Below are 14,916 nucleotides of genomic sequence, written 5' to 3' on the forward strand. Positions count from 1 at the left end.
GAGAAAGGAAGAAATAGTTAGAAACCTACCAAGACACGTACAAGACCTACTGAGGGAAATGACAAAAACTCTGATGAAGAAATCAAAGAACTAAATGAATGGAAAGATATTTCACACTCCTTAAGTGTCAAAGATATTTCACATTCCACTTTTGTCAAGATGTCAGTTATGCCCACCTTCACCTATCAATTTACTGTGAAAGTGAAAGCAAAAGTGAAGTCACTCAGTCGTGTCCGACTCTTTGTGACCCCACGGACTGCAGCCTACCAGGCTTCTCTGTCCATGGGATTTTCCAGGCAAGAGTACTGGAGTGGGTTGCCATTTCCTTCTCCAGATCAATTCAATGTAATCCAAATCAAATCCCCAGGAAGTTATTAAAAGGATATAAATAAACTGATTTAGGTTATACTTGAATAGTCTAGTGGTTTTCCCTACTTTCTTCAATTTAAGTCTGAATTTGGCAATAAGGAGTTCATGACCTGAGCCACAGCCAGCTCCCAGTCTTGTTTTTGATGACTGTATACAGCTTCTCCGTCTAGTCAAGGCTATGGTTTTTCCAGTGGTCATGTATGGAAGTGAAAGTTGGACTGTGAAGACAGCTGAGTGCCGAAGAATTGATGCTTTTGAACCGTGGTGTTCGAGAAGACTCTTAAGAGTCCCTTGGACTGCAAGGAGATCCAACCAGTCCATTCTGAAGGAGATCAGCCCTGGGATTTCTTTGGAGGGAATGATGCTAAAGCTGAAACTCCAGTACTTTGGCCACCTCATGCGAAGAGTTGACTCATTGGAAAAGACTCTGATGCTGGGAGGGATTGAGGGCAGGAGGAGAAGGGGACGACAGAGGATGAGATGGCTGGATGGTATCACTGACTTGATGGACATGAGTCTGAGTGAACTCCGGGAGTTGGTGATGGAGAGAGAGGCCTGGTGTGCTACAATTCATAGGGTTGCAAAGAGTTGGACACGACTGAACTGAACTGAACTAGAGCTTCTCCATCCTTGGCTGCAGAGAAGATAATCAATCTGATTTCAGTATTGACCATCCGATGATGTCCATGTGTAGAGTTGTCTCTTGTGTTGTTGGAACAGGGTGTTTGCTATGACTAGCGCATTCTCTTGGCAAAACTCCGTTAGTCTTTGCCCGGCTTCATTTTGTGCTCCAAAGACAAATTCGCCTGTTACTCCAGGTATCTCTTGACTTCCTACTTTTGCATTCCAGTCCCTTATATTGAAAAGGACACCTTTTTTGGGTGTTAGTTCTAGAAGATCTTGTAGGTCTTCATGGAACTGTTCAACTTCAGCTTCTTCAGCATTACTGGTTGGGGTATAGACTTTGATTACTGTGATATTGAATGGTTTGCGTGGAAACAAACCACTAGACCATTCAGGTATGACCTAAATCAAATCCCTTATGATTATACAGTAGAAGTGACAAATAGATTCACAGGATTGGATCTGATAGAGAGAGTGCTTGAAGAAGGTTTGTGACATTGTACAGGAGGCAGTGATCAAGACCATCCCCAAGAAAAAGAAATGCACAAAAGCAAAACGGTTGTCTGAGGAGGCCTTACAAATAGCTGAAAAAAGAAGAGATGCTAAAGGCAAAGGAGAAAATGAAAGACAAACCCATTTGAATACAGCATTCAAAAGAATAGCACAGAGAGAGAAGAAAGCCTTCCTCAGTGATCAATGCAAAGAATTAGAGGAAAACAATAGAATGGGAAAGACTAGAGATACCTTCAAGAAAATTAGAGATACCAAGGGAATATTTCATGCAAAGATGGCCACAATACAGAATAGAAATGGTATGAACCTAAAAGAAGCAGAAGATATTAAAAAGAGGTGGCAAGAAAACACAGGACTGTACAAAAAAGATCTTCATGACCCAGATAACCATGATGGTGTGATCACTCACCTAGAGCCAGACATCCTGGAGTGTGAAGTCAAGTGGGCCTTAGGAAGCATCACTATGAACAAAGCTAGTGGAGGTGACAGAATTCTAGCTGACCTATTTCAAATCCTAAAAGATGATGCTGTGAAAGTGCTGCATTCAATATGCCAACAATTTAGAAAACTCAGCAGTGGCCACAGGACTGGAAAAGGTCAGTTTTCATTCCAATCCCAAAGAAAGGCAATGCCAAAGAATGCTCAAACTACTGCACAAATGCACTCATCTCACACACTAGTAAGCAATGCTCAAAATTATCTAAGCCAGGCTTTAACAGTATGTGAATCGTGAACTTCCAGATGTTCACGCTGGGGGTTCAATGGTTAAGAATCCTCCTTGCAATGCAGGGGACTTGGATTAGATTCCTATCTGGGGGACTAAGATTTCACATGCCCTGGAACAACTAAGCCCAAAAGCCATAACTACTGAACCTGTGATCCACAAGTAAAGAGCCCATATGCTGCAACAAAAGATTCCACATGAGGCAAAAATTCCACATGATGCAACTAAGACCCAATGCAGCCAAAATAAATACACAGTTAAACAAATAAACATTTTATTTAAAAAGAACAAAGTTTAAGGACCCACAACACATGAATCTGAAATTCTTACAAAGCTAGAGAAAGCAAAACAGTGTGCTACTGACATCAAAACAGATATATATTCTAATGGAATAAAACAGAGACTAAAGAGTCTAAACATCAACCCTCAAATATATCATCCAGTACTTACTAACAAGAGGACCATTACCATTCAATAAAGACAGTCTTCTCAACAAACGGTGCTAGGAAAACTGGATACACACATGTACAATAATGAAAATAGAACCTTATCTAACACTATATACAAAAATTCACTCAAAATATCCAAAGATCTAAAGTTAAGAGATAAAATTACAAATTCGTAGAAAGAACATACAAGACAAACTGGGCCTCATAAAAAGGAACAATTTCGGTTGCATACCTTTAACTTATGCAGTATCATGTGTCAATAATACCTCAAGAAAGCTGTGGGGAAAAGAGAAAAAAATAAAGTTTTGTACATCAAAGGACACTATCAACACAGTAAAAAAGAAACCATAGGTTGGGAGAAAGCATTTCCAAAACACAAATACAAAAATGGATTAATATCCAACTTCTCTGATAGTACAGCGGATAAGAATCCACCTGCCAATGCAGGGGACACAGGTTCGCTCCTTGGTCTGGGAAGATTCCACATTTAAGTAAATAAGCCTGTGCGCCACAACTACTGAAGCCCACACATCAAGAGCCCCCACACGGCAACTCCTGCGTCCTGGTGCTGCAACTACTGAGGCCTGTGCACTGGAGCCTGAGAGAGAGAAGCCACCCTAAAGAGAAGCCTGTGCACAGCAACAAAGACCCGGCGCAACCAAATAAATTGTAAAGGACTGATATTCAGAATCGATGGATAAATTCGTAATTCAACAACAACTAAAAAGCCAACCAGATTAATAAATTTAAAAAGGACTTGGGTAGATATTTTTTAAAGATATACAAATGACCGATAAGCACACCATGAGGGATGTAACCAAAATGGGAAAATATACCACTTCACATCCATTAGGAGAGCAATGATTAAAAGCAAAGAAAAGAACAAGGACTTCCCTTGTTGCTGAAACTCCAGGCTCCCAATGCAGAGGCCCCGGGTTCTATCCCAGGTCAGGGAACTAGATCCCACATGCCACAACTACGAGTTCACATGCTGTAACTAAAGATGCCACATGCTGCAACAAAGACTGAAGATCAACGACCTGAAGTGCCACAGCTAAGACCCAGGGCAGCCAAATGAATAAATAAATACTATAAACAAAGAACAAAACAAAAAGGAAAAACCTTGCACTCATACCTTCAATTCCCTAATATTTTTAAAAAAAGACTGCATACTGCCAATACAGGTGGCAGATAGTCAATCCCTGGTCATCACTTCTCAGGGAAATAACATCCTGCATGCCCCCTTTGAAGTGAAGTCACTTAGTTGTGTCCGACTCTTTGTGACCCCATGGACTGCAGCCCACCAGGCTCCTCCGTCCACGGGATTTTCCAGGCAAGAGTACTGGAGTGGGTTGCCATTTCCTTCTTCAGGGGATCTTCCCAACCCAGGGATCGAACCTGGGTCTCCCGCGCTGTAGGCAGACGCTTTTTACCACCTGAGCCACCAGGGAAGTCCCCTGGGGAGACCAAAACAAAAGAACAGAAACTAACAGATGCTGGCATGGATATAAAGAAATTGGAACCTTGAAAAAAGATCTTGCAGAAACATCTCATGGTCTGTTTCAGTAGTAACCATGTCAGTGACAACACTGTTGCAGAGTCAGGCATAAAGAAAAAAAACTGTCAGGTATAGGAATGGAGTAAAACTTGGGTACCATTCACTTGGAAAGTCACTTGGCCAAAAAGACGGCAAACAAGGAGAAATAAATCAGGCTGATGGAAGACCACTGACCTTGACAGTTTCTCAAGGCAAGAGAAATAAAAGCAAAAACAAATAAATGGGACCTACTCAAACATAGTCATGTACAGATGTTCCCACAGTCATGTACGGATGTGAGACTTGGACCATAAGGAAGGCTGAGCACTTAAGACTTGATGCTTTCAAACTCTGGCACTGGAGAAGACTCTTGAGAGTCCCTTAAACAGCAAAAAGATCAAACTAGTCAATCCTAAAAGAAATCAACCCTGAATATTCATTGGAAGGGCTGATGCTGAAGCTGAAGCTCCAACGCTTTCGCCACCTGATGCGAAGAGCCAACTCACTGGAAAAGACCCTGATCCTGGGAAAGACTGAGGGCAGAAGGAGAAGACAGCAACAGAGGATGAGATGGTTGGATGGTACCATTAAGTCACTGGACATAAGAACACTCCAGGAGATGGTGAAGGACAGGGAAGCCTAGCATGCAGTTCATGGGGTTGCAAAGAAATGGACACGACTGACTGAGTGATCAACAACAAAATGAAACAAAAGCTTTTGCACAGCAAAGGAAACCATAAACAAAGCAAAAAGACAAACTACTGCAAATAATGTGACTGACAAGGGCTTAATTTCCAAAATACATAAAGAGGAGTACAACTGATAACAAAAAAACCCAACCCGGAAGACCCTTCTTCCAGGTTGGGTTTTTTAGACATTTCTCCAAAAAAAAAAAAAAAAAAAAATGCAGATGGCCAGTAGACACATGAAAAGGTACTCATCATCACTAATCATCAAAGAAATGCAAAACAAAACTATTATACAATGAGGTACCATGTCACACCAGACAGAATGGCCATCAGTAAAATGTCCACAAATATGGTTTTTCCTTATAGTCCAGTGGTTACAAATCCACCTTGCAATGCAAGGAATACTGGTTCAATCCATGATCCAGGAAAATCGCATGCGCCGCGGAGCAACTAGGCCTGTGCACCACAAGTACTAGCTCTGTGCTCTAGAGCCCGCAAGCCACAACTACTGAAGCCTGCGGGGCTACTGCCCTTGCTCCACCGCAAGAGAAGACACCGCAGTTAGAGAGGAGACCCCGCTCTCTGCAACCAGAGAAAAGATCCAGCAAAGCAACAAAGACCCAGTGTGGCCGAAATTAAAATAAGTGAATTAATTAACTAATTTGTAAAAAGTCTACAAATAACAAATTTGGGAGAGAGTGTGGAGAAAAAGGAAACCTCTTACACTGTTGGCGAGAATGTAAATTGGTACAGTCACTATGGAAAACACTACGGGGGTTCCTTAAAACAAGAAAAATAAGTTACCTTATGATCCACCAATCCCATTCCTGGGCATGTATACAGAGAAAAACATAGTTTGAAAGGATACATGCACCCCAATATTCCTTGCACTAATGTATACAATAGCCAAGAAATGGAAGCAACCCAAATATCTGTCGACAGATGAACAGATGAAGAAGCTGTCATGCTTATATACCATGGAATAGTACTCAGCCACTAAAACAAAATGAAATAATGCCATTTGCAACAACATGGATGGACCTAGAGATCGTCAATACTGAGAGAAGTCAAGTCAGAAAGAGAAGGAGAAATAGTTATGACATACCTTATATGTAGAATCTAAAAAGAAATGATACAAATGAATTTGCAAAACAAAGAGTCAGAGAATGGCTGCCGGGAGGAAGGACTAGAAGAAGGGATAGTTAGGTAGTTTGGGGTGGACATGCGCACACTCCTGTATTTAAAATGAATAACCAACAAGGGCCTACTATACAGCACATGAAACTCTGCTCAATGTTATGTGGCAGACTGGATGGGAGGGGAGTTTGGGGGATAACAGATATCTGTACATGGATGGCCCAATCCTTTCCCTGTTCACCTGAAACTATCACAACATTGTTAATCGGCTATAACCCGTTACAAAATAAAAACTTGGGAAAACTAGAATAGATTCAAACCAACCAAAACTGAAAGTATTCTGTGGGAAGAAACATCATATTTCTATCTGTTTACTGGAAAAGCGACTCAACCAGTTAATGTGCCAGTTCCCTGGTGGCTCAGAGGTTAAAGCGTCTGGCTGGAATGCAGGAGACCCGGGTTCGATCCTTGGGTCAGGAAGATCCCCTGGAGAAGGAAATGGCAACCCACTCCAGTACTCTTGCCTGGAGAATCCCATGGAGGGAGGAGCCTGGTGGGCTACAGTCCATGAGGTCGCGAAGAGTCGGACACGACTGAGCGACTTCACACATCATCACATTGAGCACCTACTGAGTGGGTAACAGGCAGGAAGGCCAGAGGGCTCCAAATGGAGGAGATAGCCTGCAGGTGTCAGACACTTTTATCTCTCTTAAGCAGCAGGAGGAAACAAACTAGCAATATTTTTTCCTTCTCTATACAAATTTAAAAGGAGGTTTCTCTTAAAATTCTGTGTTGCCATAGTGACACCTGGTTTCACCTGAAGTTAACCATTGTCTTTTTTTTATGGAAATGTTTATCTTAAGCCAGCAGCTGCGATGACGGCTAGCACACTCAGCGTGGCCGAGAGGAGCTACCCCACAATCGAGGTCAGGGGCAGCGGACAAGAGTGCCAGGCTGCGACGGTGCAGGAACAGCCGAGAGGAGCCAACCCGTGTCCGAGGCCAGGGGCGGCGGCCGGGAGGAGCAACCCCGTGCCTGAGGCCACGGGAAGCGGCCAGGAAAATCAACCCACGTCCAAGGAGCGGTGGCTGCGCGGGCGCAGGAAGGCCTAGAGGAGCTATACCACGTTGAAGGTCAGGAAGGGCGGCGGTGAGGAGATATCCTTCATCCAAGGTAAGGAGCACCGGCTGCGCTTTGCTGGAGCAGCCGTGAAGAGATACCCCACGCCCAAGGTAAGAGAAACCCAAGTAAGATGGTAGGTGTTCCAAGAGGGCGTCAGAGGGCAGACACAGTGAAACCATATTCACAGAAAACTAGTCAATCTAATCACACTAGGACCACAGCCTTGTCTAACTCAATGAAACCAAGCCATGCCTGCGGGGCAACCCAAGACGGGCAGGTCATGGTGGAGAGGTCTGACAGAATGTGGTCCACTGGAGAAGGGAATGGCAAGCCACTTCAGTATTCTTGCCTTGAGAACCAAATGAACAGTATGAAAAGGCAAAATGATAGGATACCAAAAGAGGAACTCCCCAGGTCAGTAGGTGCCCAATATGCTACTGGAGATCAGTGGAGAAATAACTCCAGAAAGAATGAAGGGATGGAGCCAAAGCAAAAACAATACCCAGCTGTGGATGTGACTGGTGATAGAAACAAGGTCCAATGCTATAAACAGCAATACTGCATAGGAACCTGGAATGTCAGGTCAATGAATCAAGGCAAATTGGAAGTGGTCAAACAAGAGATGGCAAGAGTGAACATCGACATTCTAGGAATCAGCGAACTAAAATGAACTGGGATGGGTGAATTTAACTCAGATGACCATTATATCTACTACTGTGGACAGGAATCCCTCAGAAGAAATGGAGTAGCCATCACGGTCAACAAAAGAGTCTGAAATGCAGTACTTGGATGCAATTTCTAGAATGACAGAATGATCTCTGTTCGTTTCCAAGGCAAACCATTCAATATCACAGTAATCCAAGTCTATGCCCCAACCTCTAACGCTGAAGAAGCTGAAGTTGAACGGTTCTATGAAAACCTACAAGACCTTTTAGAACTAACACCCAAAAATGATGTCCTTTTCATTATAGGGGACTGGAATGCAAAAGTAGGAAGTCAAGAAACACCTGGAGTAACAGGCAAATTTGGACTCGGAATGTGGAATGAAGCATGGCAAAGACTAATAGAGTTTTGCCAAGAAAATGCACTGGTCATAGCAAACACTCTCTTCCGAAAACACAAGAGAAGACTACACATGGACATCACCAGATGGTCAACACCGAAATCAGATTGATTATATTCTTTGCAGCCAAAGATGGAGAAGCTCTATACAGTCAGCAAAAACAAGATCGGGAGATGACTGTGGCTCAGATCATGAACTCCCTGTTGCCAAATTCGGACTTAAATTGAAGAAAGCAGGGAAATCGCTAGACCATTCAGGTATGACCTAAATCAAATCCTTTATGATTATACAATGGAAATGAGAAATAGATTTAAGGGCCTAGATCGGATAGATAGAGTGCCTGATGAACTATGGACTGAGGTTCGTGACATTGTACAGGAGACAGGATCAAGACCATCCCCATGGAAAAGAAATGCAATAAAGCAAAATGGCTGTCTGAGGAGGCCTTACAAATAGCTGTGAAAAGAAGAGAGGTGAAAAGCAAAGGAGAAAAGGAAAGATATAAGCATCTGAATGCAGAGTTCCAAAGAATAGCAAGAAGAGATAAGAAAGCCTTCTTCAGCAATCAATGCAAAGAAATAGAGGCAAACAACAGAATGGGAAAGACTAGAGATCTCTTCAAGAAAATTAAGAGACACCAAGGGAACATTTCATGCAAAGATGGGCTCGATAGAGGACAGAAATGGTCTGGACCTAACACAAGCAGAAGACATTAAGAAGAGATGGCAAGAATACACAGAAGAACTGTACAAAAAAGATCTTCACGACCCAGATAATCATGATGGTGTGATCACTCATCTAGAGCCAGACATCCTGGAATGTGAAGTCAAGTGGGCCTTAGAAAGCACCACTACGAACAAAGTTAGTGGAGGTGATGGCATTCCAGTGGAGCTATTTCAAATCCTGAAAGATGATGCTGCGAAAGTGCTGCACTCAATATGCCAGCAAATTTGGAAAACTCAGCAGTGCCACAGGACTGGAAAAGGTCAGTTTTCATTCCAATCCCAAAGAAAAGCAATGCCAAAGAATGCTCAAACTACTGCACAATTGCACTTATCTCACATGCTAGTAAAGTAATGCTCAAAATTCTCCAAGCCAGGCTTCAGCAATATGTGAACCGTGAACTTCCTGATGTTCAAGCTGGTTTTCGAAAAGGCAGAGGAACCAGAGATCAAATTGCCAACATCGGCTGGATCATCAAAAAAGCAAGAGAGTTCCAGAAAAAACATCTATTTCTGCTTTAATGACTATGCCAAAGCCATTGACTGTGTGGATCACAATAAACTGTGGAAAATTCTGAAAGAGATGGGAATACCAGACCACCTGACCTGCCTCTTGAGAAATCTGTATGCAGGTCACGAAGCAACAGTTCAAACTGGACATGGAACAACAGACTGGTTCCAAACAGGAAAAGGAGTGTGTCAAGGCTGTATATTGTCATCCTGCTTATTTAACTTCTATGCAGAGTACATCATGAGAAACGCTGGACTGGAAGAAACAAACTGGAATCAAGATTGCCAGGAGAAATATCAATAACCTCAGATATGCAGATGACACCACCCTTATGGCAGAAAGTGAAGAGGAACTGAAAAGCCTCTTGATGAAAGTGAAAGAGGAGAGTGAAAAAGTTGGCTTAAAGCTCAACATTCAGAAAATGAAGATCATGGCATCCGGTCCCATCGCTTCATGGGAAATAGATGGGGAAACAGTGGAAACAGTGTCAGACTTTATTTTGGGGGGCTCCAAAATCACTGCCGATGGTGACTGCAGACATGAAATTAAAAGACGCTTACTCCTTGGAATGAAAGTTATGACCAACCTAGATAGAACACTGAAAAGCAGAGACATTACTTTGGTAACTAAGGTCCATCTAGTTAAGGCTATGGTTTTTCCAGTGGTCATGTATGGATGTGAGAGTTGGACTGTGAAGAAGGCTGAGCGCCGAAGAATTGATGCTTTTGAACTGTGGTGCTGAAGAAGGCTCGAGAGTCCCTTGGACTGCAAGGAGATCCAACCAGTCCATTCTGAAGGAGATCAACCCTGGGATTTCTTTGGAAGGAATGATGCTAAAGCTGAAGCTCCAGTACTTTGGCCACCTCATGCGAAGAGTTGACTCATTGGAAAAGACTGATGCTGGGAGGGTTTGTGGGCAGGAGGAGAAGGGGACGACAGAGGATGAGATGGCTGGATGGCATCACGGACTTGATGGACGTGGGTCTGGGTGAACTCCGGGAGTTGGTGAATGAAAGGGAGGCCAGGCGTGCTGTGATTCATGGGGTCGCAAAGAGTCAGACACGACTGAGCGACTGAACTGAACTGAACTGATGCTAATGTAGTATACATTTACCCCAAATTCTGTCTTCAAGTCGGTTCCATCTTTTGACTCAGAACCTACTTGACAAACAATATGTTATATTCAGATATTGTTCTTCTAATCTATGTAAATGAAACTACTTGTATGGTGTTCTGCCCTTCTACAAGATTCAAGTTAATCATTTTATGGCCCAAGATGAACCATTTGGTGCCAAGATTATCCCAAAATGCATCTTACGGGTGAGGGGCCTGGTGCCATTCTGAGTTTTAAGACATTCCGTTCTTTCATTAACAGACTGCTAGTAACTATATAACATCCACCTGAAGACTAGCAGGGGGGCACTCCTTCTGCCCCCTTCTGATGCCTATGTCAGACGCTTTCTCTATTTCCTTTATACTTTAATAAAACTTTATTACACCAAAGCTCTGAGCGATCAAGCCTCATCTCTGGCCCCGGATTGAATTCTTCTCCGCCGGGGGCCAAGAATCCCGGTGTTGTGATTCAACAACAACAACCTTTCACTACTATACAGCAGGTACTCTTTTCCAGGCTGTGAACACAGCTGTGAAGCAAGTATAAAAGCACTCTCAGATACTAGCACTCTAAGTGGGGAAGGCAGATCATAGACATGTAAGCAAACAAACCAGGTCACCTCAAAGGTGCTTTTAGGAACAGGAAAACATCCCAGAGAGTGACTAATGTGTGTATGTGTTGGGGAAGGGCTTCTTTAAACCAGGTCATTGAGAAAGGACCTTAGGCAAGAAAGATAAATATAATATCGCTTAAATGAAATTTTAAAAAACTGATACATACACACTTATTTAGGAAACAGAACCAGACTCAAGGATTTAGACAATGAACTTGCTGTTGCCAGAGGGGAAAAGAGAAGGGCATGGATAGTTAGAGAGTTTGTGACTGACATGTACTGCTGTATTTAAAATGGATAACCAGCAGAACCTAATGTACAACAGGAATTAAAACAAAATTATAAATCAACAATAATTCAATAAAATTAAATACAAAACAAAAAGACTACTGACCCTGAATCCTCAGCTATAATTTGCGGCTACAGGTGTTCCGGCACTAACGAGTAGGGATGCACTCTCACAGACATACTAACCACAGCACATAACTCAGCACTTTAAGAAAAGCAGTGATGTGAGGAGTAAAGAGCTGTCCTTGGGGGAAAGGAGAAAGAGCCTGGCCCAGAGGACAGAGGTGGTTGTGCAGGCCTTACCCAGCATGCATACAAGTGCAAAGTTCTCCAGCATGACATCCAGGTACAGCTGTATCTGAGCCTCATCAAGAAGACACCATTCCTCACAGGAGAAGTACATGGCCACATCCTCAAAGGTCACACTGCCCTGGTATAACACGAACAAATAAAACCATGAAGTCTCACTCCTGAAGAGCCACCACCTATTTTCCCACATATCTCCCCACAGCCCAGTAACATGTAACCCCCTAGAAACAACGGGAAGCAAATCTCCCTCCTCTGATCTGAACCTTCCATTGCCTCCAGAATACACAGGCAGTCATTTGAAGCTGAAATCCTGCTCTTCCCTGCTGCTTATTCCCACCAGAAAAGAAAGGAGACCTGCACTTTCCTAAACCAGCTCGGCTTCACCTCAAAGCACTTCCATGGACTGACACGGGTTCCAGGAGTAATGTTCCATACTTCCTCCATAGAACAGGCCTGCACTCAATAACCCAGGCATGGGGTTCCCAAGGTCCCCAAACCAAAAACCTGGTAGGATGACAGGTCAGGAGCCCCGAGACCTTCCTCAGACACAGAGAATGCGCGCCTGGGAGTGATAGCAAGTGAGGGACTAGAGCTACTTCCATCTACTCAAAGCGCTCCTGCAGCCCTGGGATCTGCGGGAGCACGACGCCACGGAGGAGGGTGGCCAGGGCGGTGCTCCAGGGGCTCAGGGCACGCCAGGGCCGCTGCCTGCTACCAGGACCAGGGAGCCTCAGCTCACTGGCTAGCCTCTCCTCCGTGACTCCGTCGTCAGTGCTACCCTCTACCAGATGCCACCGTGAAAAAGCCACAGCTTCCCTCTGCTCAAAGTACTCATCAGCCCCTACAGACTTTTCTTCCACTGAACAGTCTGGAGAACTTTTACAAGCTCGACTAGATCGTGTCCTTCCTTTGCTCAAAGCTCCACGGCTCCCAAGGCCCTAAGAAGAAAGGTACAATACAACCTCTCATCTAGTACTCGAGCTGCGGCCTGGCCTCAAACTTTGCTCCTCACAGAAACAGAATGTACTATAGATTCCCCAGCCATCCTGCTTCAGCTGCATCCCAGCCTCACCCACACATTACACTTGTCTTCAGAAATAAGGGCACCACCTCCGAAGGCCTGCATGTTCTGAACCAGGGGCCTGAGATAAAGCGACCTGAGCAGGCTTCTAACTCTGGGCATCAGTATTTCAGTGAGGAAATGGGCAGGGGAGAACCTGGAGCACGAAGCGTTTACCTGATGTGGGGCCGACAGCGCAGCCGCCGCCATCGTAGCCTGTGGGCGGAGCGACAACACTCGAACAACCGGGTCGGACTCGGCACGGTTATTCTCGGCCTACGGCGACGTCTGCAACCCTGCGCAGTACGGGCAAAGCGTCCAGCTACGCCTTAGCCCCTCACCTCCCCCTCCAACAACACACTCCCGACTTTCCGCTCAGCTCCACTGTCTCAGTAGCGACCAAAATGTCAGCCACCAAAACACCGGAAGTCCCTCTACCGGATGTTCCGCCTCTAGGAAATCACTGCCTTTGGATTTTCATTGGCTGAAGGTGGCCTCAGCGCAAAACCTTCTGGGTAATGTAGTGCCACAGCCTCGAGCAATTGCGCCCCACTCTGGAAGCCCCAGAAAAAAAGCCCAGCGGCACCGCGAGGATCGCAGAGAAAGCACCTGAGGTGGAGGAGGGTGGTTCCACATTTCTGAAGAGGATGGGGGCCCCATGAGGGAACGAAAATAGGGTGCTCCAGAGCATTTTGATTCTTTAATGCTACTGATCACTGAAGTATTATAGACAATCTCAGACTCCTTGAAGCCAACCCTATTTGACACCCGTTGGTAACTGAAAGTAAACATACATTATCCTATTGCTCTTGAAATGCATGCAGCTTGAAGTGTTGAAGTCATTTAAGAAAAAAGTCTACAATACCCTGAATGGGAATGCAGAAAGTTGATATTTAACAGGCTTGATGAAGCCTAACAACAGATAAAGGTAACTTAGCAAGTATAACTCCCATATTGATATCTAATCAAACACATTTCCTATGTTTACTATCTGATTTCTATGGCAAGAGTCTCAAGTTGGCTTGCAAAGAACAGCCTTTATGGTCTTTCTTTTATTTATTTTTATTTTTTTATTTTTTGCCTTTATGGTCTTTCATGCCAGTTTTTCCATCCACTGTCCCCTAACATTTCTTCTTGGCTATAAATTCTCAACTGTCTTTACTTTAACATTGAACTCAATCTTTCACCCATACTGTAACAAGCCCAGAATTCTGGGCATCCATCTCACATGCCTGTCCCAACATCTCTCTGGAGTGTTTGTGTGTTTCTCTGGCCCTGGGTCTGCAATTCCCACCGTATTTTCCCAACAAGGTCTCATTTCTCATTTCCCTTTGTGCTGCGGTACATGAGTTTGTAGATCCAGGCCGCAATGAAGGGTGGTCAGCATTCAAACTCTGTCACACTGTGTCCCCTGCTGGGCTAACATTCAGCAATATTTAGAACACTTTCCTGTGCAATAAAGTTACTGGAGTTACATAAGGGCTCTCTGAGTTTACAAATGCATTCTAAGAAGTTACGTCTGCAATGACATACCTGGGATTATAAATTAAAAAAAACACAAAAGTACATGATGCTACAAAAACACACACAAAAAATAAGATAGATGATATAACACAGGGGAAGGACCCAATAGTCATTCCACTTATATCAACTTTTGAAAATCGTCTCACAAAAGTGGTGGGCTGCACTCAAGGCTCAGTGGTAAAGAACCCACCTGCCAACGCAAGAGGCGCAGGTTCGATTGATCCTTGGTCTAGAAAGATCCCACATACCCCCGGAGCAACTAAGCCCATGCACCACTACTAGCGAGCCTGCGCTCTAGAGCCTGGGAACAATGACCAAAGCCCATGACCTAGAGCCGCTAGTGTGCAACAAGAGAAGCCACCACTCTCCACAACTAGAGAAAAGGCTGCACAGGAATAAAGATCTAGCACAGTCAAAAATAAGTAAGTAAATACAATTATACATTTTAAAAACTAGAATAAGCTTTTGCATCATGATTTTAACGCTGAGGATGAATTAAAAATGGTAGGTTCAAGGGGTGTGCATAAGTATCAAAACGCACATTTTAA

General features: G+C 44.0%; 1 pseudogene; it reads right to left on the reverse strand.

Moving 5' to 3' along the window:
• LOC106503170 overlaps nt 1-13,274 on the reverse strand; it is a 44,075-nt pseudogene extending 30,801 nt beyond the window's left edge.

Source organism: Capra hircus, chromosome 18 (genome assembly GCF_001704415.2).
Source record: "Capra hircus breed San Clemente chromosome 18, ASM170441v1, whole genome shotgun sequence".
NCBI lineage: Eukaryota > Metazoa > Chordata > Mammalia > Artiodactyla > Bovidae > Capra > Capra hircus.